Source organism: Euprymna scolopes, chromosome 16 (genome assembly GCF_053919585.1).
Source record: "Euprymna scolopes isolate OS-2025 chromosome 16, ASM5391958v1, whole genome shotgun sequence".
In the NCBI taxonomy this organism is placed as follows: Eukaryota; Metazoa; Mollusca; class Cephalopoda; order Sepiida; family Sepiolidae; genus Euprymna; species Euprymna scolopes.
In genome coordinates, this window is record NC_136497.1 from 7,123,319 (window position 1) to 7,146,785 (window position 23,467).

At 37.2% G+C, this 23,467-nt stretch overlaps 1 long non-coding RNA gene across 1 annotated transcript in view; it reads left to right on the forward strand.

Annotated features, from left to right (window-relative positions):
* The first annotated feature begins 209 nt into the window (after positions 1-209).
* Positions 210-23,467, forward strand: part of LOC145296241 (uncharacterized) — a 513,786-nt gene continuing 490,528 nt past the window's right edge. The window contains exon 1 of the long non-coding RNA XR_013869976.1: positions 210-500. This is a non-coding gene — a long non-coding RNA (uncharacterized LOC145296241). The remainder of the gene's footprint in view (positions 501-23,467) is intronic.

Consider the following 23,467-nt stretch of genomic DNA (forward strand, 5'->3'; position numbering starts at 1 on the left):
ATACTTATTTTAAATGCTTTTGTCGTATTTATCCACTAGTACAACTTAGATATGATTGCTTAATTGACTCATTATAATATTTTATTATATTACTTTGACAGCTAGAGTTAATTGGTGGTTGTATGTCACCTTGAGCCGCCATTAATTGATGTTAATATAAATAATTAAACTGCACTTCCTAAGCTTTAAAACATTTGTTATGACAACGAAACAACATTTCTAAGAAGAGAGATTGAGATTTGAATCTTCGGGAAGTCATTTTGGATGTCATCTCTAATTTCATCTTGAACACCCTCTTGAAATAACACATGTAAAGATTTGTTTGCTATTAGATTTCTTCGTCATTGACTCGTATATTGGAGGACAGCATAAATTATTTGCTCGACACAGATATAACTAGAGCTGGGCATATTTTATATTTCGAGAATATAATTTCTTTTCCAAAGAGAAAGGGACCAAAGATGTCGTTAAAAACACCTCCACCCCGATTATCTCAAACAGTGAGTCAATTTTACTGATTTTTATTTGTGATTGATCTCGAAAGTAAATGGATATATGAAGATATAAAAACAAACTTTACAAGACTCTCTTTCGATTGTCTATTTTTGCTCATACGTCACACACTTTTAACACCTGGTTCCCTACATTGCAATAGCCTTCTTATACTCTTCCTGTTATATATATATATATATATATATATATATATATATATATATATATATATATATATATATATATAAGCAATGTAAAGTCCCACATTTTAGAAAACATTTTTTGATTAATTTAAATAAGAAAATTTGAAAACCTGAGAATGTGAAATGAAAAATCATTTTTATTTACCTTTTTGGATGTTATTTAATTCCGAATTTTCGCCAATAACATGGCTTTATCAAGGAGATGCCAACTTTACTTTACATTAAATAAATGTTTTTTTTTTTTTAAATTCGTGATTAACATTGCTTACATTTCGCGCTTAAACCAACCGACAACACATGGATATAAGCAGCTACCGAGACTAGACGTATTTTCTCTTCGGGAGGCTCCGACCTCTTATTACATCATTATGAAGAAGAAAAAAACTTAATCGGACTGACCTCGCCTTAATAAAGCCAGGTTGTTGGCGATAATTCGTTATTTAATAACATCAAAAATTAAAAAAAGTAAGTAAAGATGATTTATCATGTCACAAAAGTTTCAGGTTTTCAAATTTTCTTATATATATATATAAATATATATATATATATATATATATATATATATATATAAATTTAAAGGAGATTAGAACAATAATCTAAAGAGCAGAGTGTATTTTAATGTAATAGTAAAATTACTAATTTAATTAAAATAAAGGGAAAGAAAAAGTGCTCGTTGTAATTTAGATATATAATAAGCTCGATAGGTAAATATCCTAGAGCTAATTTAATATTTAGTAATGTGATTGATAATTTAAAATTCAAATTAAAATTAAATTAAAAAGAAGGAGCAACAACAAAATCAATAATTTGTACGATCGTTTCGGAAAACAATGTTTTTATTGTGGTAGACATTAAGCCACGGACAATAACAATGGGTAGTGTATGTGTTTGAACTCAAGGGGAAGATATATGGTAGGTTGCGTGGTGGTTCTATTTTATCCGTATGTAAGATGCAATGTGTCTATGCAGGGAGTTTACGCTAAAAGATATATTATGCTCGAGCGCGCGTATGTGTCTAAAATTTTAATTATAATTATTCTCACTTTGAATATTAAATATTAGGGTTATTTTTTGTAAAGTATAACCACTTTCCGACCATCGACAGCAAAACAGTCTTTAGTTCTTGTGTATTTGGAGGTGTATGTTAAGCAAAAAAAAGTTAACTTTTATATATATACTAGAATAGGTGCCCGGTGTTGCCCGGGTGTTTGAAGGTGTATGCTGAGCAAAAAAAAAAAAAGCGGTCAATTTTTTTAATGAGTTATTGCGTAGGGAAATGTACACACACAAACACACAGACAGACAGATACACAGACACGTTCAGTTATATATATATATATATATATATATATATATATATATATATATATATATATATATATATATAAACCGCTCTATGCACATACGTCTTTTTTTGCGATTTGATGTTGGCGAAAATCGAACCCACAATTACATTATCTATATTTTGACGCTATACTACTGGTCCAGGATTTGTATTGTCAGTTCCATTAGATTCGATTATTTTTAACAATAAATCGATAATTCCCTAGTGACTTAAGAAGAAATATGATATAAATGCGGGAGTGCCCCAAGGATCTATCCTGGGACCTCTGCTGTTCCTGATATTCATAAATGACCTCCCCGACAAGATTACCTCTGAGATGGGGATATATGCTGATGACACCACACTCTATAGCAGGCACGACAGGAAAACAAACGAACATATATATAAAGTAATGGCAGAAACACTAGAGGATGACCTCCAATCAGTAGTGGAATGGGGACAAAAATGGATGGTCACGTTCAATGCCACCAAGACAAAACTGGTTTCATTCAATAATTACAAGAAACCTTATCTACCACCTATAGCAATGGCCAACAACTCTTTATCTGAGAGTACGTCTCTCAAGCTCCTTGGCCTAACGTTCACTGGAAACATGAGTTGGAACAGTTACATCGAGGGCATTGCCAGGGCCGCTGCAAGGAAGGTGGGCTCTCTCTACCGTGCTAGAAAACTTTTAACACCCGAAAGTATCCTGTACCTCTATAAGGCCACTATTCGCCCATGTATGGAGTATTGCTGTCATATTTGGGCCGGTGCATCGGCTACTAGTCTCTCGCTCCTTGACAGGGTTCAAAAGAGGATCGCAAATCTGATAGGCCCTAAACTGGCATCAAAACTCCAGCCTCTGTCCCATCGTCGAAACGTTGCATCCCTCTGCCTGTTCTACAAGTATTTTAACGGTGAATGCTCTGAAGAACTCCAAGCACTTGTGCCCCCACGACGTGAACACCCTCGACAGACCCGACAAGCTGCAAAATCCCACTCCCACACTGTAGAGATCCCTAGATGTAAAAGATCCTTCTACTCCAGTAGTTTCTTCCCCAGAACTGCTAGACTTTGGAATTCCATTCCGGGTCACTGCTTCCCCAACTGTACTGACATGCATAAGTTCAAGTGCAACGTAAACCAACATCTCGCTGCCCTAATCCCTACATAGTACCCCAGTAGATGTTTCCCCTGATAGTAGCCCCCTACACCAAAGTGGCAATGTGCCTTGTTTGGGGTGAAAATGTAATAAAAAAAAAAAAAAAAAAAAAAATCAAATGGCATTTGCAATGACAACTATCAATCATGCTAAACAATCTAACTTTTATTGGAACTGATTTGAATGCCATATCAGTTTACATATAGATTTCACTACCATCCCAAACACTTTTTCCAGTTAAATATGAAGAAAGTGATGTCGCTATATTCCGAATTAATTTACAGATTATTTTAAATATATTCGTTCTTTTTCTAAGAAAAGTTCCACTGCTATAAAAAAGTTCCACTGCTATAAAAACTAAAAATATTTTTAACAATAATAGCTTAGAGATAAATGTTCAATTAATTTAGTAAGAAGCTGCTATAATAATATAATCTAGCTACCTAACATTGGAAGCAGAACATATTTATTGAACACACATTAATTTAACTTTTTATATTTTGGCCCCAAGAATCTTGCTTAATGTTTTAGCTGAAACCTGTATGCATATAAATAAATAGAATAGATCACGGTATGTGAATGCACTATTAATAAATGCTGGTTAGGTTCCTATTTTTAACTAGCATTGGTGCCCGGCGTTGCCCGGGTGTTTGGGGTTTATGCTGAGCCCCCCCCCCCAAAAAAAAAATACGGTCAATTTTTTAAACTTTGACCCCTATTATGACCCCTTAAATTTTACTGTTTTGGGCTCAAATCAAGTTATTTAATTAGATCCATGTTCAAGGAATCTATATCTAAAATGTCAAGTGTTTAGACTCCAAATTGGTGGAGGAGTTTGGTAGAGTTCTCAAAGATTTAATCGTTGAACTTAGACCCCTTAACAGCCAATTTTCTAGACGAAAACCAATCACATCAATTTTCCCAAATCTCACTATCCTCTATATAAAATTTCGAGTCTGTAGACTTAAAATCGACAGAGTTATTGCGTAGGGAAATGTACACACACAGACACACAGATACACAGATACACAGACAGACAGACACTTTCAATTAGCTAGATCTTTTGCTAGTGAATGAAATTCCACAACCCATATATAAGAAAATTGTATTTTCTTTTTAAATAAATAGAAAAGAGGGGTTTTTAATATGAATATCAATGCACACAAAAGAAAACCGAATTTATAGGAGTATAGACAGATAGATATAACTACCACATTAATTGGCAATTGTATAAGTTCCAAATCTCAGCGATCGGAATTTAACATATGAAGATTTGTTGGAAAGATAATAACTTGCATACATCCCCCGACCATTGTTTCAATACAGCTTCACCCAATAAAAAGGTTATGCCAAAGAGCCGAGAAGGGTCACGAAGGACTGAAAAACTGAGGGAGAGAGCGCTAGCCAGACCTCGGCTGAACAAGCGCAAAGAGAACTGGGACCTTACGGAGGCTGAGTGCCACTCAAATTCCAGTATAAACCAATGGCCACTGCCAGCGAGAAATCAATGGTAAGCTGCTGTTGCGATGATGCAAATTCATTTCCAGTCAGATCGTTTGTTGACTTATGTGAAAACTCCATGTGAGCCAATAATAATAATAATAATAATAATAATAATAATAATAATAATAATAAACAAACTCCGGACAACAACAACCATACTAGAAATAAAACTAAAAATACTAATAACGAACAAGATAAATGCAATGCAGATCCCGCACACTTTGCCCACTTGAAAATAAATTTCTAATCAAAAGCATAGTTTACTAGGCCACAATATTTGCGAGGGAAAACCTGAATGACAAAAATATTACGTAGGTATGACTTCCTTAGATTTCAAAACACGATATCATGACCCCCCCCCAAACAAAAACACCGAATGAAAACAACTCTAGCAAACAAATACTTGAAACTCAAAAAAAGCGGACGTTCGCCGATAGTCGAATGGAAATAGTAAGAGAAGCAAACACTTGAAGATACCAAGTTTTTTGACTCCTGATGGAGGTAGTTATTTATTTGCCGCCCACCTCGGAAAAATGTGGCACAAGGCCGGAAAGTGGGGATCCATCAGGCTCCTCTAAAGGAGGGGCACTCCTACAATTGTAAAAATTGCCTGAGTAACCCCGTCGGCATTCCCCGGTAGGGGCGCCTCAGCCAGTAAGCTACAAAACTTACTCCACCGGAAAGCCCAGTGGCAAGGCCTCAGAGGGTGGACCTCCTACGTATCACTCAGGCGGCGTACCTCAGTCCAACAGGTGCTGGGCCGGTTCCCGGCCCCTCACCTGTTGGGCTTAGTGTCAAGTGACGAATCCTTGACGAGTACTATTACCCTGTCTCCCTGCAGCCGAAGCCGCTAGGAGACCTTCCCCATCAGAGGACTGGTGGGGGTAAATATTTATTTGCTGCCCACATCAGCAAAATGTGGCACAAGGCCGGAAAGTGGGAACCCCGCAGGCTCCCCTAAAGAAGGGGCACTCCTGCAATTTTAAAAATTGCCTGAGTAACCTCGTCGGCATTCCCCGGTAGGGGCGCCTCAGGCAGCAAGCAATAAACTTGCCCCACCGGAAAGCCCGATGGCAAGGCCTGGGAGGGTGGACCTCCTAGGTATTACCCAGGCGGTGTACCTCAGTCCAACAGGTGCTGGACCGGTTCCCGGCCCCTCACCTGTTGGGCTTAGTGTCAAGTGACGAATCCTTGACGAGTACTATTACCCTGTCTCCCTGCAGCCGAAGCCGCTAGGAGACCTTCCCAATCAGAGGACTGGTGGGGGTATGAGACGAATGGATTCGCCAATCATTTTGATAACCAACGGCTTTGCTAAAGAACCAATGAAAACGTTTCAAAATTATTATAAAAATTGTCCAATTTTGGATTCAATGAGTTCGCCGTTAACTCTGACACGGACTGCATTTGATTCTTGGCCGACATCATGGTTACTCATCTGAACAACGCCGCCATTTTTATTCAACACAATGTCTCAAAACTTAACGATCCATGTAGATTATTCCGTCGTGAAAATTTGTTGTCCTATACTTTAAAGAACCTCGATATCCATTAAATTGTAGGAGAGAAATAGCGAACAACTGTGTTCACAGGATAAACTTTACTCTAGGATAGCGATACCAATAATTTAAAAATCAACAATAACAATAGAAAATAAATAAATAAAAGAAACATGCATATGCATAAATTATCACACACACAGACACACACACACACACACACACACACACACACACACACACACACACACACATATATATATATATATATATACAAACTAACGTAATATAATAATATAAAAAAGCACACACATTTTACCTAGGTTTAAAATAGGTCAGAACACTAGATATGTACGCTCCCCACTAAAATAGCACACACAAATGAAGAGCTGAACCGAAGGTCAACTGAGCCATTGTCCTGAAGTGCCTGCTCATTGGCTGATTAGGAATGATGCCGTGGAAACTAGAAAGCTGATTGGCTAACAAAAATCTCAATAGAATGTGCGTATATGAAAACGAGAGACAGCCACAACTGCTCGCATAAGCCTGATGAATACAAGCGTGGGTGAAACGCGGAATATTCTGTGTAGCTTAATTGCCATATATATTGTATAACTTACTATCTCTCTCTATCTCTCTCTCTCTCTCTCTCTATATATATATATATATATATATATATATATATAGTAAAGCATAAAATATATATGACAATTCTTCAAATTCTAATTATGACTCCACTTATCCTTTTTAAAACTTTAATATATATATGTATGTGTTTGTGTGTGATGTGTGAGTATTTTATTTAACGATCGCAGTTTCGTGTTACACGCAATTCTCAACTCTCAAGTGAAACTGATTCCGTTAGATGTTATCACGCTTTGAACACAGTTAATTAATTACATTCAAAAACGTGATAACATCTGAGGGAATCAGTTTCACTCAAGAATTCAAATCGCCTGAAACAAATGATGTCTGATAAAGCAACTATAATATATATATATATATATATATATATATATATATATATATATATATATATATATAGATAGATAGATAGATAGATAGATTTAGATATATAGATATAGATATATAGTTTAGATACGCATATGCGCAGACACACACACACTTACATACATGCACACATTTAAATATATACACACATAGACACACATATATATTTGTATATGTATATACATATAAATATATATCTCTATATATTTATATATAGATATATTTATATATATATATGTGTGAATAAAAAATCAAGCATCGTTTATATCTTGCTTTATTTTATTCATATATATATATATATATATATATATATATATATATATATATATATATATATAGTAATTTATAAAATATATACGGTGATTAAGCTACTTCCGCGTTTCATCCACTCTAGAATTCTTCAGGCTTACATGTTTCTATGTATATCTATGGACACACACACACACACACACACACACACACACACACACACACACACACACACACACATATATACATATATATATATATATATAAATAAAATTTAAAATGGATTTCTCTCTTTTTACTATTAGGTCCCATTTGATTGGGGACAGACTTCTCTTTGGGCTACGGCACTGCCCGGAAAAAAACAATTTTCATTATTTCAGCTGTTTTGAAACATTTCCAATCGGATTATATGCATCGCCACGCTGGACTTATTTTGGAATACATTCTCTCTAAAGAACTATTTTGCATTTCGGATCAACTTAAGAGTATTTTCATGCGAGCTGAAATATTATGCGTTTATATATTATGCGCGGTCTGTTTTTATATATATTTGTTGACATGTCCAGCATTTTTTCACTTTTTTATTTGGCAAGTTATGAGTAAAATAAATTGCGATTTCACTTAATGCCTTAACAATCAAATTCCAGCATTGCTACAAATACAATTTGCTGATTTCTTTATGTCCTCTGATGAGAAGAATAATAAGAATAACATTCTTTTAAACTCCGTGAAATAAGGACTTTGTAAATTGTTTTCTGGGGTATTAATTCGAACAATAAATTTGGATTGTAAAGTTCAACTTACAGTTTTAATTTTCTTTCTCTTGGTTAATGTTATAATTTGTAGTCTTGCAGCAAACATGTCTTTGTAGCTCAGGCATTAACGTCAAAGGAAAACGTAAATCCTAATCTAAATATTTTGGTTTCATTTCTCGGTGGTGGCGCACGAGTTATTGTTTTTAAAACTTTTTAAACCAGTACTATATATCATGTCCAATAAAATATAATTATAAATGTGTGCATGAATCGCAATATCAGTTTTAAGCATCTTTTATGACCAGGCAATGCCGAGCGACCTGCTAGTATATATATATATATATATATATATATAAATATATATATATATATGTGTGTGTATGTGTGTGTGTGTGTGTGTGTACTAGCAGGACTTGTTAATCGACGTTATCCGGTTATTCCAGGACCCCCTCCCTCGTAAAAATTAAAGTACGATTATTATTGGTGGCCAACTCCCATCTTCTCACATTAAGAACGTCTTTCAGAATAGACACCCCAACCTCCGCTTATTTAGAATGGCTTTTTAAATAAACGTTTCTACTCTCCCCATGTTAAGAACGGCTTTCGGGAAAGACAACCCAACCGCCTCATGTTAAGGATGGTTTTCGGAATAAACATCTCCAACCATTTGAAAGTACTTGTCTTTGCCAAATTTCCATGAGATTGTCGCAATCAGCATAGTCAGAAACTTATAAAATCGTCATGTTAAAAATTGTGGAGGTTGAGCTGATGTAAAAATTTACCCACACAAAAAAGAAACCAAATTTATTGCTATATTATTTTAATTGGAATTCATTATTGAGATGAGTATTATTTATATTAACTTTTATTTATTGCGGACAATTATTCTCGTCTTTTATTAGTTGTTGTTTCACGACGTGTCGGCCAACTATTCCTCTGACGAAGGACAGAGGAATAGTTGGCCGAAACGTCTTGAAATAAATAAATAAATATAAATAAATTAATATAAATTTATTGCTTTTTGTATAGAGCGATGCTAATCGGTTAATATTTTTAACTTTTTTTTTCAGCCCGATTGTCAGATGTATAGAGTTACATCCATCGGGTAATATGTTTGATTTTGTTGTTTTTTAGCGACGCCAAGCGGTTGATATGTTTACTTTTTTTCATGGCAATTGTAATATGCAGAGTGCAACAACAATCGGTTTATATGTTTAATTTTGTTAGGGAAACGTGCGACTTACCTAACTAGCAAGTGTACATAATTCAACCGGTCAGTCGTGGAATGAAATGAATGAAGAAGAAAGAAACAAAAATGGCTGCCTTATCTCTTTATATGTCTGCAATGTGACCACCCGATATGCAAATGAGATGCTCCTACTTGGAGATAAAAGAGGGTTGATTTTTTAGAGGGACGTTCATTTTGAATTTGGATTTCGAAGAAATAAGTTGAATTAGCAGAAGTTCGTTTGGAGTTGAGAGAAGGTGCGTTACGTATACAGAAGTTTAAAAGTTGGAAGTTTGGACAACAGTGTCAACCTTACCCATGAAATGATTGGTGTGACAGGCGGAAGAAATAACACCTAAGTTATTGAATTATAAGCGATTTCGGCTCTCGGTATGCGGTGACTCGAAAGGCAGAAAATTGAGAGATTCGACTTTCGCTTGATACCTGAGTTTGATGGATCTATCACTGGACCGTCTGTCGTCGAATGGGTGGAAAAGGCTGAGAAGCTCCGTACACTGTTCAAAATTAAAGAACCAGCCACAGTCATTCCTTTGAGGTTAACCGGAGGGGCCTATGCAGTCTACCAGCAACTGGGGGATTAACCAGACTGGGATACAATCAAACACAGCCTGTATACAGCGTTTGGTACATATCCGTTTGTTGCATGGCAACAGTTCACGAGCCAGCGACTTCACCCCAAGGAAACAGTTGATGTGTACCTAGCCGACCTACGAAAGTTGTCGGTACCATTTGGTCGGGTTAACGATAAGATATTAAAAAGTGCCTTTTTAGTAGGCTTACCTGATGAGGTCAGCAAACTGTTGCGGGCATCGTCACGAATTGATGAATGGACAACAGACGAGTTATTAGCCCGAGCTCGAAATATGTGTAAAGAACAGGAGCCAATTGCAGCAGCAACTAGTATTCAACATGCAACAGTCGAACCGCATGGAAGCAATGTAGATTCTCTCCCAGGTAGTAATAAGCGTGTAGGCTCAGTGTGTTTGAAAATGTGGGGAGGCCAATCATTTTGCTAAGGATTGCCGGAGTGATAGGAGGTGTGTATATCCACGAGCACAGAGAACAGTACAACGCTATCGCTGCAATAAGTATGGGCACATATCTTGCAACTGTTCGGGAAACAACGTTGGGGGCAAGGTACTATCGCCACCCTTGCCGCTTGCCAACCAATAAACACAGGATTACCGGTCATTGGCATTAAAATTGACGATGTGCAATGTTCAGCACTCATAGACACGTGGTGTTCCCGATCTATAGTTAGTGCACATTACTGTCAGATGTGGCGGGAGCAACCAGTCGGTATTATGACGATCAATGGTTTATCCCGAGCATGTTGTGGTGAAGGGACAGTCACGATCTGTATTGAGAAGGGTGACACAACCAAAGTTGATGTTCTGGTGATTCAAGAAAAACCCCTTGGTAATGACATGTTGATTGGAATTGATGCAATACAAGCACTAGGAGGCGTCATATTCACAGCGACTGGAGGTGTAATGCTGGGAGAAGGAAAAGAAATCTGTGCAGCCATGTCTATTGAAGAAAAGGACTTCTGTACTACGTTTGACGACAACGAAAAGGCGTGGACTGCAAAGTGGAAATGGAAAATGAGCCAGGCACCAGATCGGCTGTGCAACACCATTGCAGAGTATGCAGTTTCCACAAAGAATAGGGCCGCATATGAAGAAGAACTTCAGATGTGGATTGATAACGGATGGTTAATACCGTACCCACAGGACCGTCTGGGACCACCCAAAGGATTAATTCCGCTCATGACTGTTGAACAACCTACTAAAGACAAGATTCGGCCCGTAATGGATTATCGAGAATTGAATTGATTCGGAGAATTGAATCATCGTTGATGCTTTCACTGGAAACGCAGATGTGTGCGCTGCTAAACTAAGAGAGTGGCTTCAGAAAGGGAGTAATGTAGCACTGCTGGATTTGAAGAGAGCCTACCTGCAGATACGTGTCCATGAGTCATTATGGCCATTTCAGACAGTGATAATGAAGGGAAAACGATATTGTTTGACACGTTTAGGTTTTGGCCTGAATGTAGCACCCTAAATAATGACATTATTAAAACTGTTTTGATGCAGGATGAGACCACAGCAAAAGCTGCTTCAGCTTACATTGACGACATCTACGTTAATGAGGATATAATGTCTGCAGATGTGGTTCGAGCAAAACTGGAATAATTTGGGTTAATAAGCAGTTGCAATATTTTGGGATTAATGAGGTATGATCCCACACAGTCGGACGATTCTATTTATAAACGATGCTGCTAAGAACTGACGAATCAAATTAATTCACGTTCTACTACCAACCAATCAGAAACCAGAATTGCTTCATAAATATTAAACCTTTTCTGGAGCAATTTCACATGTTCTTTTCCCGGGTTTCGACACGGTAAGAATATTTTGTTCTGTGGAACTGTCTACTACAAACAAGTCACCTCCCAGGACTTGTGTGTAACAGCGAACCACCTGAAACTGTTCTGAAACTCAAAATGGCTTACACTTATAGAGGTTATGCGCCCAGCATGCGCTTTTATTTCGATGGACTCGAATCAAAATTCGAATTGTGGCACGTTAAATTTCTGGGATATCTACGAATCCAAAAGCTACACAAAGTACTACAAACACAACCTGAAAACAGAAACGACCCCGACTTCATTGTCTTTGCGGAATTAATGCAGTGTTTAGATGACCGAAGTCTATCACTGGTAACGAGAGAAGCCCTAGACGACGACTGCAAAGCATTAAACATATTGAGAGAGCATTATTTATCGAAAGGAAAACCCAAAATTATTTCTTTATACACTGAACTGACCTCTCTAAAACAAAGTGAAGCCGAAAATATTACTGATTATATTATAAGAGCCGAGACAACTGCAAATTCTTTAAAAATGTTTGGTGAATTTATAAGTGACAGTCTGTTAATTTCCATGGTCCTTAAAGGATTACCGAGTGATTTCAAGCCATTTACCACCGTGATAACCCAGAAAGAAAAACCCATGACTTTTAGCCAATTCAAGGTAGCACTCAGAAGTTACGAAGAAACTGAAAAAATGATCACAGAAAAAAACGAATCCACAAATATCATGAAATTTAAAAATACACACATAAAAACACCGAAATCGAATTATACCCATGCCAGGAATAAAAAACGCAACTTTGCCAAAAGCAGGTTTTTTCCTAAAAAAAGTACAAAAATTATTTGCTATAATTGTGGACGACCTAATCATAAGAGTTTCCAATGTAGATACAGGACTAAAAATGGCGTCTACATTAAAAATGTAGAGACCTCTGTTAGCGAACATACATTTTTATTTTCGTGTACATTTGATGCTTCAACAAACAATAATAATTTTCTTATTGATTGTGGGCCACGGCACATGTGATTACAAAGGAATCGTTATTTCCATGGCAGGTGCTCATCTGAACTCCAATCTCTGGTCCCCCCTCGCCAATCTTTCACGAAAACACCCGTCTAGCTGAATCCATAGTGAAAATTTTCCCACACTCTTTATCTGTGCCTAAATCAAAACGTAGATTCCATGAACAAAGCTTCTTTCTTAGAACTGCACGCCTGTGGAACTCTGCTCCGTCTGCCTGCTTCCCACCGGACTACAACTTGGATGTCTTCAAGTCCAACGTTAAAAATTCCTAATGAACCGCCCCCTTTAGTAAACACTTCATCAAATCTCCACACTAACGTAATGTACTTGCAATAACCCTTATCCCTGAGTGGCTTCCGGACCTTGATAAGTGGTGATCACTGTGTAAAAAAAAAGAAAAAAAATCTGATTTTATCAATTTTGAACCCAACTGTAAGCCACAAAATCATTTTGTAGAACTAGCTGACGGGAGTCGAGTCAATGATATCGTTTTGAAAAGAGGCAATGCGAAAATCTCGCTAAAGAACAATAAAGGTGAACTGTGTTTCTGTATTCTAGAAAACCCTCTTCTAATCCCAAAATTTAAACAAAATATATTTTCTGTACAAGCTGCAACAAAACAAGGTGCAAATATAAACTTTAAGCCCAATAAATCAAAACTGGTATTCCCGAATGGAACTGTATTCGACATTAAAGAAAATGGAAGACTATATTATTTAAATAGAGTAGTCCCATCAAAAACCGCCTGCCATGATCTACAGACATGGCATAAAATTCTTGGACACTACAATATTCCTGATATCAAAAAGAAAGTTGCCGACTGTAGTTTATGGAATGAAAATACAAACATCAAAAACCTTCAACTGCGACGTCTGTACGCAAGGGAAAATGACAAACTATCAAAACAACTTGAACGGTCTCGTAGAACCGATGGCCAGAGAACATTATAGATATGTGTTGAATTTCGTAGGTGGCCATTCAGGTTTAATAATGGTTTACTTTTTAAATAACAAATCTGATACCCTTCTAGCAACTAAGAAATATCTAGCCGACATGGCCCCCTACAGTGAAATCAAGTGTATTCGCTCTGACAACGGTACGGAATTCACCAATAAAGACTTTGAACTTTTACTAATTAACCATCATATCAGGCATGAGACATCAGCTCCTAGATCGCCACACAAAAACGGGACTGCTGAACGTGCGTGGCGGACACTTTTTGAAATGGCAAGATGCCTACTCATTGAATCAAAACTCCCTAAAAACCTCTGGATGTATGCACGTATGGCGGCAGCCTATATACGCAACAGTTGCTTTAACAAAACACTATCTAAAACTCCATATGAATCTTTCTGCGGTAAAAAACCAAATTCAAGCAGAATGCATATATTTGGTTCAACTTGCTTCGCATATATAGAGAAAAAGAGTAAATTGAATATTAAAGCCGACAGAGGTATATTTCTTGGATACGATAAAAACAGTCCAGCCAATTTAATATTTTTTCCCGAAAAAAAAAATAAAATAAAAAGAATCCGGTGTGTAAAATTCACAGACACGTTTAATTTTACAGACGAAAACCCGTCATATGAAGAGGATGAAATTATATTACCTCAAATGATTAGAACAAACGAAAACAATAAAAATGACGGAGACGAGAGTGTCCATGATGATGATGATGATGATAAAGTCGAAAGATATCCCAAAAGAAATAGAAGACGACTCGATTTTTTGTGGTCGACAATATAAAGGATTATCAAATCGACTATTGCTATTCAATGGAAAATGCGCCAAAACGCTTCAACGAAGCAATTAATTCAGAACATTGTGATGAATGGAAAATTGCCATGAAAAAAGAAATAGATGCCTTAACCGAAAATGATACCTATACGGTAGTGCTTCTCCCAAGAGATAAACATGTTATTTCTACCAGATGGGTCTTTACAAAGAAGAGTACAGCATCAGGCGTAGAACAGTACAAAGCAAGATTTGTTGCTAAGGGGTGCTCTCAGATTTACGGTAAAGAATACTTTTCTACGTTTTCACCGACCACAAACCTAACGACAATCAGAATTTTTCTGCAAGTCGCATCACAATATGACCTAAACATCCATCAAATGGACGTAAAAAATGCTTATTTGAATGCCCCGATAGACTGTGAAATTTATATTACCCCTCCAGAGGGATTTATAATGAAAAATAAAAATAGCGTCTGGCGACTTAACAAGTCATTATATGGTCTAAAGCAGAGTGTTCAGTGTTGGAACACAGTATTCTATGATTATATTATTAAACAACAATTTAGACAATGCGCTGTAGACCCCTGTTTATATACCCAACACAAAGACGATAAACTACTGATTTTGGTTTTGTAGGTCGATGATATTTTAATCGAATCAAATTGTGACATAATGTTAACTGATGTTAAGAACAAATTAAGTAAAAGATTCAAAATGACCGATCTTGGCAAAATATCCTGGGTTCTGGGGATAGAATTTACTCAAAGCAAAGGACTTGTTACGATGACTCAATCGAGATACATCGACAAAATACTATTAAAATTTGGAATGGGAGAGTGCAAGAAACGCTCTACACCGGTCGAAAATGATATTAATAAAAATATACACACAGAATCTGAAATAATAAATGACACACAATATCGCGAAATTATAGATAGTCTTATATATTTAATGACTGCAACCAGGCCCGACATATGCTATACAGTAACAAAACTCTCACAAAAATTATCACGACCGACAATGAAGGATTTAAACAGAGCTAAACAAGTCCTACATTATTTAAAAGGAACAAAAGAACAGAAGTTAGCATTTAGAAAATTAAGAAATCCCCTAAAATTAGAAGGTTTTTCGGATTCAGACTGGGCAAACGACGAAGATCGCAAGAGTGTATCTGGATATTGTTTCAGACTCTCAGAAAATGGGCCTATTATTTCATGGAAATCTAAAATGCAACAGATTTTATCTCTCTCTACGTGTGAAGCCGAACTTATCGCGATCACACACACGACCCAGAAAGCACTCTACCTTAAAAATATCCTGAAGACTATTTTAGAGCCAGAATTGATGACAAGACCCGTAGTAATTAATTGTGATAATCAAGCCAGTATAGTCTTAGCACAGAACACGATAATCAACCAAAGATCTAAGCATATAGATATAAAATACCATTTCATAAAAAACGAGATAAAAAAATGTTGTGGCCTTATTTTAGGGGTTCACAATATCAAACAGGAGTCTGTAAAGTCATGTCAACGATTAGGCTGGCATGGAATCTCTGATTAGAGAGTCCAAAATGGCTGCCTTTCACAGCGATGGGAGAGTCCATGTGAAGACAGGAATAGGGGTGTCAATTTCCCCAGAACACCCCCCTCCGAAGATTTATTTCCCTGAAATATAATTTCTTCTCTTAGGGTTGACTTCCAAGGGTTCCGCCAGCTTCCTTTTTCTAGTGGAACGACGTATTTCCGTACTGGTTTGAGGAGGTTCCAGATCAAATGCCTCATATAGGAGGTCCATCGTCTCTTCTTCAGATGGAATTTCACTTGGCTCGTCTTAAGTGCGTTTGCGAATTTGGTTTAAGTGTTTCTTATGTGTGGAGTGTGGTCCTTCCACCATATAAACCATACGACCGATCCTGATCGTTCCCCGCTCCCAGAAGGTACTATTATCTTTATGCATTTGGAAAAATATCTTTTCTCCCGGCATGTAGTTCTTCTTGGGTATCGTCAGCTTGGTGTGTTTTACCTGCTTTGGTAATAACTTATCAAAAACTGGCCGTATTTTCCTTGCAAACATTACTTCCGCTGGAGACATCTGGGATAGTGTGTTTTCGTTGGGCGTTATGCGGTACACCTGAAGAAATTGTTGTAGGGCTCTTTCGGATGGCGTGTCCTTAGCCTTCTTCAAAGCTCTCTTCAGTGTGTCCACAAATCTTTCCGCCTGGCCGTTTGACCTGGGGTGGTATGTCGGAGTTGTAATGTGGTCCACTTGGAAGTCTCTAATGAACTCTTTACAGTCCCCGGACGTAAACTGAGTGCCGTTATCTGACACTAAACAGTCGACCACTCCGAATCGTGCAAATAACTCATGAAGAGTTTTTATGGTGAAGTCCGTAGTTGGGCTCTTACATCTAAAGACTTCGGGCCACTTGGAAAAACTGTCCACTATTATAAGGTAGTAGTATCCATCAAGTGGTCCTGCATAGTCCACATGTATTCATGACCATGGATAGTCGGCTTTGGGCCATGGACTGAATTGAATAAGTGGTGCTTTCGCAGCTAGAGCACATCCTCTGCATGATTTCACTTTTTCTTCAATGTCCTTGTCCATGCTTTTCCAGTACACGTATAAACGCATGAGGCTCTTCATTCTGGTGGCGCCAGGGTGTCCTGTGTGAAAATCCTTGAGGATTTTTTTATGTAGGGTCGCTGGAGTAACTACTCTATCTCTGCATACGAAATCGCACACTGAGAAAGCTTCTGCTACTTGTTCATCCGATTCCAGTTTTGCTTTGGTTTCTTTTATAAAATCGTCACTCTCGGCGTCTTTTCTTATGTCGTCTAGGGTAACCGGAAGTTCTTTCACTGTGTTACATAGAATCAAACTGTAGTCCTTCTCTGATTGAAGTGATGCGATAACAGAATCCTCAAGCGGTTCTCCAGTTTTTGGTATTAACGGGGATAGGCCGTCAGCATGTCCTAACTTCATTGATGGTAGAAACTCCATTTCGAAGTCGTAATTGATTAGGATTGTTCCCCATCTTTGCAGTCTGTTTGCTGTATGTGTAGGCAATCCTTTTCTTGAACCAAAGATAGCGATGAGCGGCTTATGGTCCGTATGAAGCTTAAAATGTCTTTCATGTAAAAATCTATTGAATTTAGTCACAGCGAAAATAATACTTAGAGATTCTTTCTCTATTTGGGAATAATTCTTTTCCGCCGGTAGTAGGGTTCTAGATGCATGTGCTATCGGTTTCGTTGAACCATCAGGCATTTTATGTAGGATGCATGCGCCGAAAATGACAAACTATCAAAACAACTTGAACGGTCTCGTAGAACCGATGGCCAGAGAACATTATAGATATGTGTTGAGTTTCGTAGGTGGCCATTCAGGTTTAATAATGGTTTACTTTTTAAATAACAAATCTGATACCCTTCTAGCAACTAAGAAATATCTAGCCGACATGGCCCCCTACAGTGAAATCAAGTGTATTCGCTCTGACAACGGTACGGAATTCACCAATAAAGACCTTGAACTTTTACTAATTAACCATCATATCAGGCATGAGACATCAGCTCCTAGATCGACACACAAAAACGGGACTGCTGAACGTGCGTGGCGGACACTTTTTGAAATGGCAAGATGCCTACTCATTGAATCAAAACTCCCTAAAAACCTCTGGATGTATGCACGTATGGCGGCAGCCTATATACGCAACAGTTGCTTTAACAAAACACTATCTAAAACTCCATATGAATCTTTCTGCGGTAAAAAACCAAATTCAAGCAGAATGCATATATTTGGTTCAACTTGCTTCGCATATATAGAGAAAAAGAGTAAATTGAATATTAAAGCCGACAGAGGTATATTTCTTGGATACGATAAAAACAGTCCAGCCAATTTAATATTTTTTCCCGAAAAAAAAAATAAAATAAAAAGAATCCGGTGTGTAAAATTCACAGACACGTTTAATTTTACAGACGAAAACCCGTCATATGAAGAGGATGAATTAACACCTGACCAGATCCGTTCAATACATCAGCAGAGTGGACATCCCGGAATTCGGAGGACAACATATTTTTTCTGAAGAGTGTGTCCTTCAACTACAAGAGCATCAATCAAGGCAGCTATACGCTCATGTGAAGAGTGTCAGCGAATTGATCCGACACCGTCCCAATGGCAAAAAGGGAAGCTTGAGGTGGAGGACAACTGGTATCGAGAAGGAATGGATGTAACGCATTATGAGGGCAACCATTTTTTGACCTTGACAGATTGTGGCCCGACACGTTTCACGATATGGCGCTTGCTGACACAACAGGGTGCATCTAGCATTATACGACAGTTGAGAGCTGTCTTTTTTTAACGTGGTGCCCCGCTGGAAATTCTGACTGATAACGCCACTACGTTTCGATGTCAAGAATTTCAGAAATTTACGCAGGAATGGGGGATTAGAATGCGTTACTGATGTGTATATTTTCCAGAAGGTAACGGTATAGCGGAGCGGTGTCACCGCACCATTAAAAAAATTGCGGCCAGAACACAGTGTTCTATTTCAGAAGCTGTGTTCTGGTATAATGTGACACCAAAGGACGATGCAACACCAGAAACTGCACCAGCTAATGCGATTTACCGCTATGAAAAGCGTACAAAAGGAATTGATGTCACACCATCAGTGGTTAGCGTTGTCAATACACCATATCAAGTGGGAGACCGTGTTTGGGTGAAAACTCCAAATGCTGGGTGCACTGTGAAATTTTGCAGAGGAAAAATAAACAAAATCATAAGTCCTCAGACAATGTTGATTAATGGCATACCACGTCATGTAAAAGATATCCACCCCTGTTATACCTCTTCTGATTCTGAGGATAATGAGGAAGATCACATACAGTTCAGGGATGATCCTGATCGCCTACTGCCCCTACAGGTGAGCATAGAAACACTACCTACAGAACCAGATGAGGGAATGATGAAACATACTAGTGGCAATAGTGATGAGGACGATGGGCATGAGGAAGTAATACCACCAGTTCCTCATCAAAGTACCCGAGAAAGACGAATACTGCCCACCCGCCGTGATTGTGAAACACCGCCTATAGCACCACGAGATGGGATGATAGAACATACTGAGGAAGATGGAACCGAGGAAGTGATGCCTCCGATTTTTCGAAGGACTACCCGACAAAGACGGATACTGCCCCCTTGACCTGATTCTTCGAAGAAGTACCCGACAAAGACGACTGCCCCCCCTGCCTTGTGTGTGATCATGAGATCAGGGGGGTGTAGGGAAACGTGCGATTTACCTAACCAGCACGTGTGCATAATTTAACCGGTCGGTCGTGGAATGAAATGAATGAAGAAGAAAGAAACAAAAAATGGCTGCCTCATCTCTTTATATGCATGCAATGTGACCACCCGATATGCAAATGAGATGCTCCTGGTTGGAGATAAAAGAGGGTTGATTTTTTAGAGGGACGTTCATTTTGAAGTTGGATTTCGAAGAAATAAGTTGAATTAGCAGAAGTTCGTTTGGAGTTGAGAGAAAGTGCGTTACGTGTACAGAAGTTTGGAAGTTGGAAGTTTGGACAACAGGGTCAACCTTACCCATGAAATTATTGGTGTGACGGGCGGAAGAAATAACACTCAAGTTATTGAATTATATTTTTTTAGCACGATTTTTTTCTGTGGAGAATGACATCATGCTGTATAATTGGTAGCGGTGGGCGCACTAAAATTTGAGAGAGAAAACTAGGAACTTTTTCCTCTGTAGATGTTGCCGATTGTGATGGTGTTGCTCATCGGATGCAATGCAGCATTTTATTACCACGAGTGAATATTGCAGAAATGTGGTCGTAAGTTACATAAGCTAATGGTTGTCAAAGTAGACGTTGAATTTGTATGTCTCATCCGTTGTTGCATCCCTACGGTACTTTGATATAGAGGGGAATTTTTTCAATCAAAATATTAGAAATGGAGATAAATAAATGATAGAAAAATTACTTTTTTACTTAAAGTTGAATAAAAAGGGAATAATCAAATCAATATTGATGCGCTTAAAACTGTTTTGTAGCATATATTTATCTACCTCTGTGTGTGTACTGATGAAGTATTTTAGTATATGATTATGACTTGTGAAAATGATTATTTTTGAGACATGCAGATAAATGCATGAGAATCAAGTGTTTTTCAAGGAAAATGAAATTATTTTCGGAATAACTATCATTATATTATATATGTACATATGAGTATACTAAAAAGAAATAAAACATATCGGTTACATATAGTATAAAAATAACTTCTCAGAATCAGAACACATTCAATTGAATGCATATATAAATGGATAGGAGCTACAGTCCCCTTTTAAGCGTAGATATAGTTACCATATTTAATTTTTACGTGAAAAATATAAATATAATAGCACATTAATCATATACACTCGCCCATCGATGATATAGCTTAGGACTATTATCACTTTCCTTGTGTAAATAACCATAGATTAAAGACCAGTTCCGTGTTTGCGTTTGTCTTCTTTTTTTTAACTATTGTTCTCATCGAAGAAAGCACATGGGCAGACTTATAAGGACATGCGAAGTAAGGATATCTGTGGCGAGATGTTTGTTCATATGGATTTAAATGTCTTCTACATGTTGATACAGGATGCAGACAGGAAAATCCAAATACAAGCAGATTGGTAAAAAAGCTATTAAAGTAGAAATCTTTCCGGATCCAGGAACTTCTGTAGTGAAGGGGGGATTTCGCTATCGGTTTGGTCGAGGGTATTTACTTACATTGAAGAAGTACAAGTTGGTAAAAGCACATTCGATTGCAGTATATATCAAGCAACTACAGGAATCGAACATTACAACGATGGAACAGAGGGTGGAGCTTTGCAGACAGTATGGTACCTATTATATTAGAGGTTCTATTTTGAACCTGTCTAAAAGAGAAAGACTAGTGGTTAGTGAACTAGCAAGACGTGGCATTAATACGTCATGAATAGAAGAATGATAAGTTTGTATGCATATATAAATGCTAACAGGTAAGAGAAGTTCATGTTACCTGTGAATGGTGGACTAATTAGTATAAAATTTGTACTCTCAAGTAGAATGCTATCAGCCATAACACTTTGTGGTTGCAAAATCGTTCTCATAATTGTTAAATGGAAGGAGCATTATATGTAACCATCTCCTTTTGGCCTCATTAGAATACAGACTAGTAGTCAGTGACGTGCAGGGAACTTTTTCAAGGCAAGTGCTCAAGTGAAAAAAAGAACGGTGACTTGGTAGAGTACAGATCTATAATATACTCTTCTAAAAAGGGCAATTTTAAAACAGGAGTAAAAGATGCAGGTCCTTGAGCATCCCTAGCACAACTCTTATGCACGTGCTGCTGGGAATCATTTTCGAAGGATTCATTTATTGCCTTTAATATATATGCGTTAAACGTCCCCCCTCATATCGAGAATATAGCATGGTGACATCAGCTAATATACCCATCGCGGACGCGATTTTATTATATGTATATTACATGTATATTTTATTATATGTATATTATATGTATATTATATGTATATTTTCTTATAGGTATATTATATGTATATGTATATTATATGTATATTATATGTATATTTTCTTATAGGTATATTATATGTATATTTTATTATACGTTTCTCAAACTTAAGGAACACGGGCGAAAATAAAATAAACAGAAACAGCGTTTTAGTAAAAGTGTTCAGAAACTCATCATTTTAAATTTTTGAATAATACCATCGGGTTCTCATGAGTATTGAATAGGTTTAAGCTGAGACAGTAAGTGAATGTATGAATATTTAAAGAAGAAAGCAAAGACTACGTTTATTCATAAAGATTTTATGATAGATTTGTATTTTAAACAAAAAGCGAAAATTTATTTGCATGCGACCTAGGATTTATAAATAACTAAGGCAGACCTAAACATAAATTTGCATATGCTGCATTTAATCGTATGCAATAATGTTTGTGTATAATTACAATGAAGTTTAGTAATGAGAGTAACGACTGACGTGAGATTTGAGGAAAATAGACGATCGTATTGTGACAAGTCATATAAAATCTTGGTTCATCATTTTCTGCTCAAAGTTGGGTACGTGTTATTAGGTTAGATTCTATTAGATGGATTTGAAATAAACAGAGTAAATACATGTAAGCTTGGAAGATTTTGATACAAAAATAAAAAGAGTCGAAAAGCTGATTGAGTGTTCAATTTCGTCAGGATGATCGCGGGATGCGTGGCTCAGCTTCCACTATAGCTTTTTCTATTGTTATACATTTTTCAAGTTATACTTTATATATACTTTCATACTGCTTTTAATGCTGCTACTAAGTGGCATTGCATGTGTTTTTTAGTTTGGTTTATTTGTTGTCAGTATCTGAATAGATGTGCGTAAGACAAATACATTAGTCCTTTTCTTTTGCGACTAGACTAACCCTAAACGCACGGGAGGGTGTTAAGCGATGTCTTTATCTTCTTCCCTGCACGGTCGACTGGTGGAGCGACTTTGTCTCTTACTTTTGGGTGTTTGAGTTATTGGAGTTTCTAACTTCGTGCCGACTTACTACAAATGAAATGCATTTCTTGCATTCATAATGAGGAACAGTTAAATGAGCATATTTAGGTTTAACACTGGTTTTTATCGCTTTTGACTTCATGCCGAGACCTCTAATATTATAGCAATCTGATACTCAAAAATATATTTAATAACCTGCAATATAACAATTAAAAAAAAATAACCTTGCATAATTAAATAGGGATTGGTGTGTCAGAAAAAACCGTAAACGAATGAGAAGCACTTACCTGGATTCGTTTCGAAGATGCCAGATCAATGATTGCCGAAATAGTAGGCCTAAGG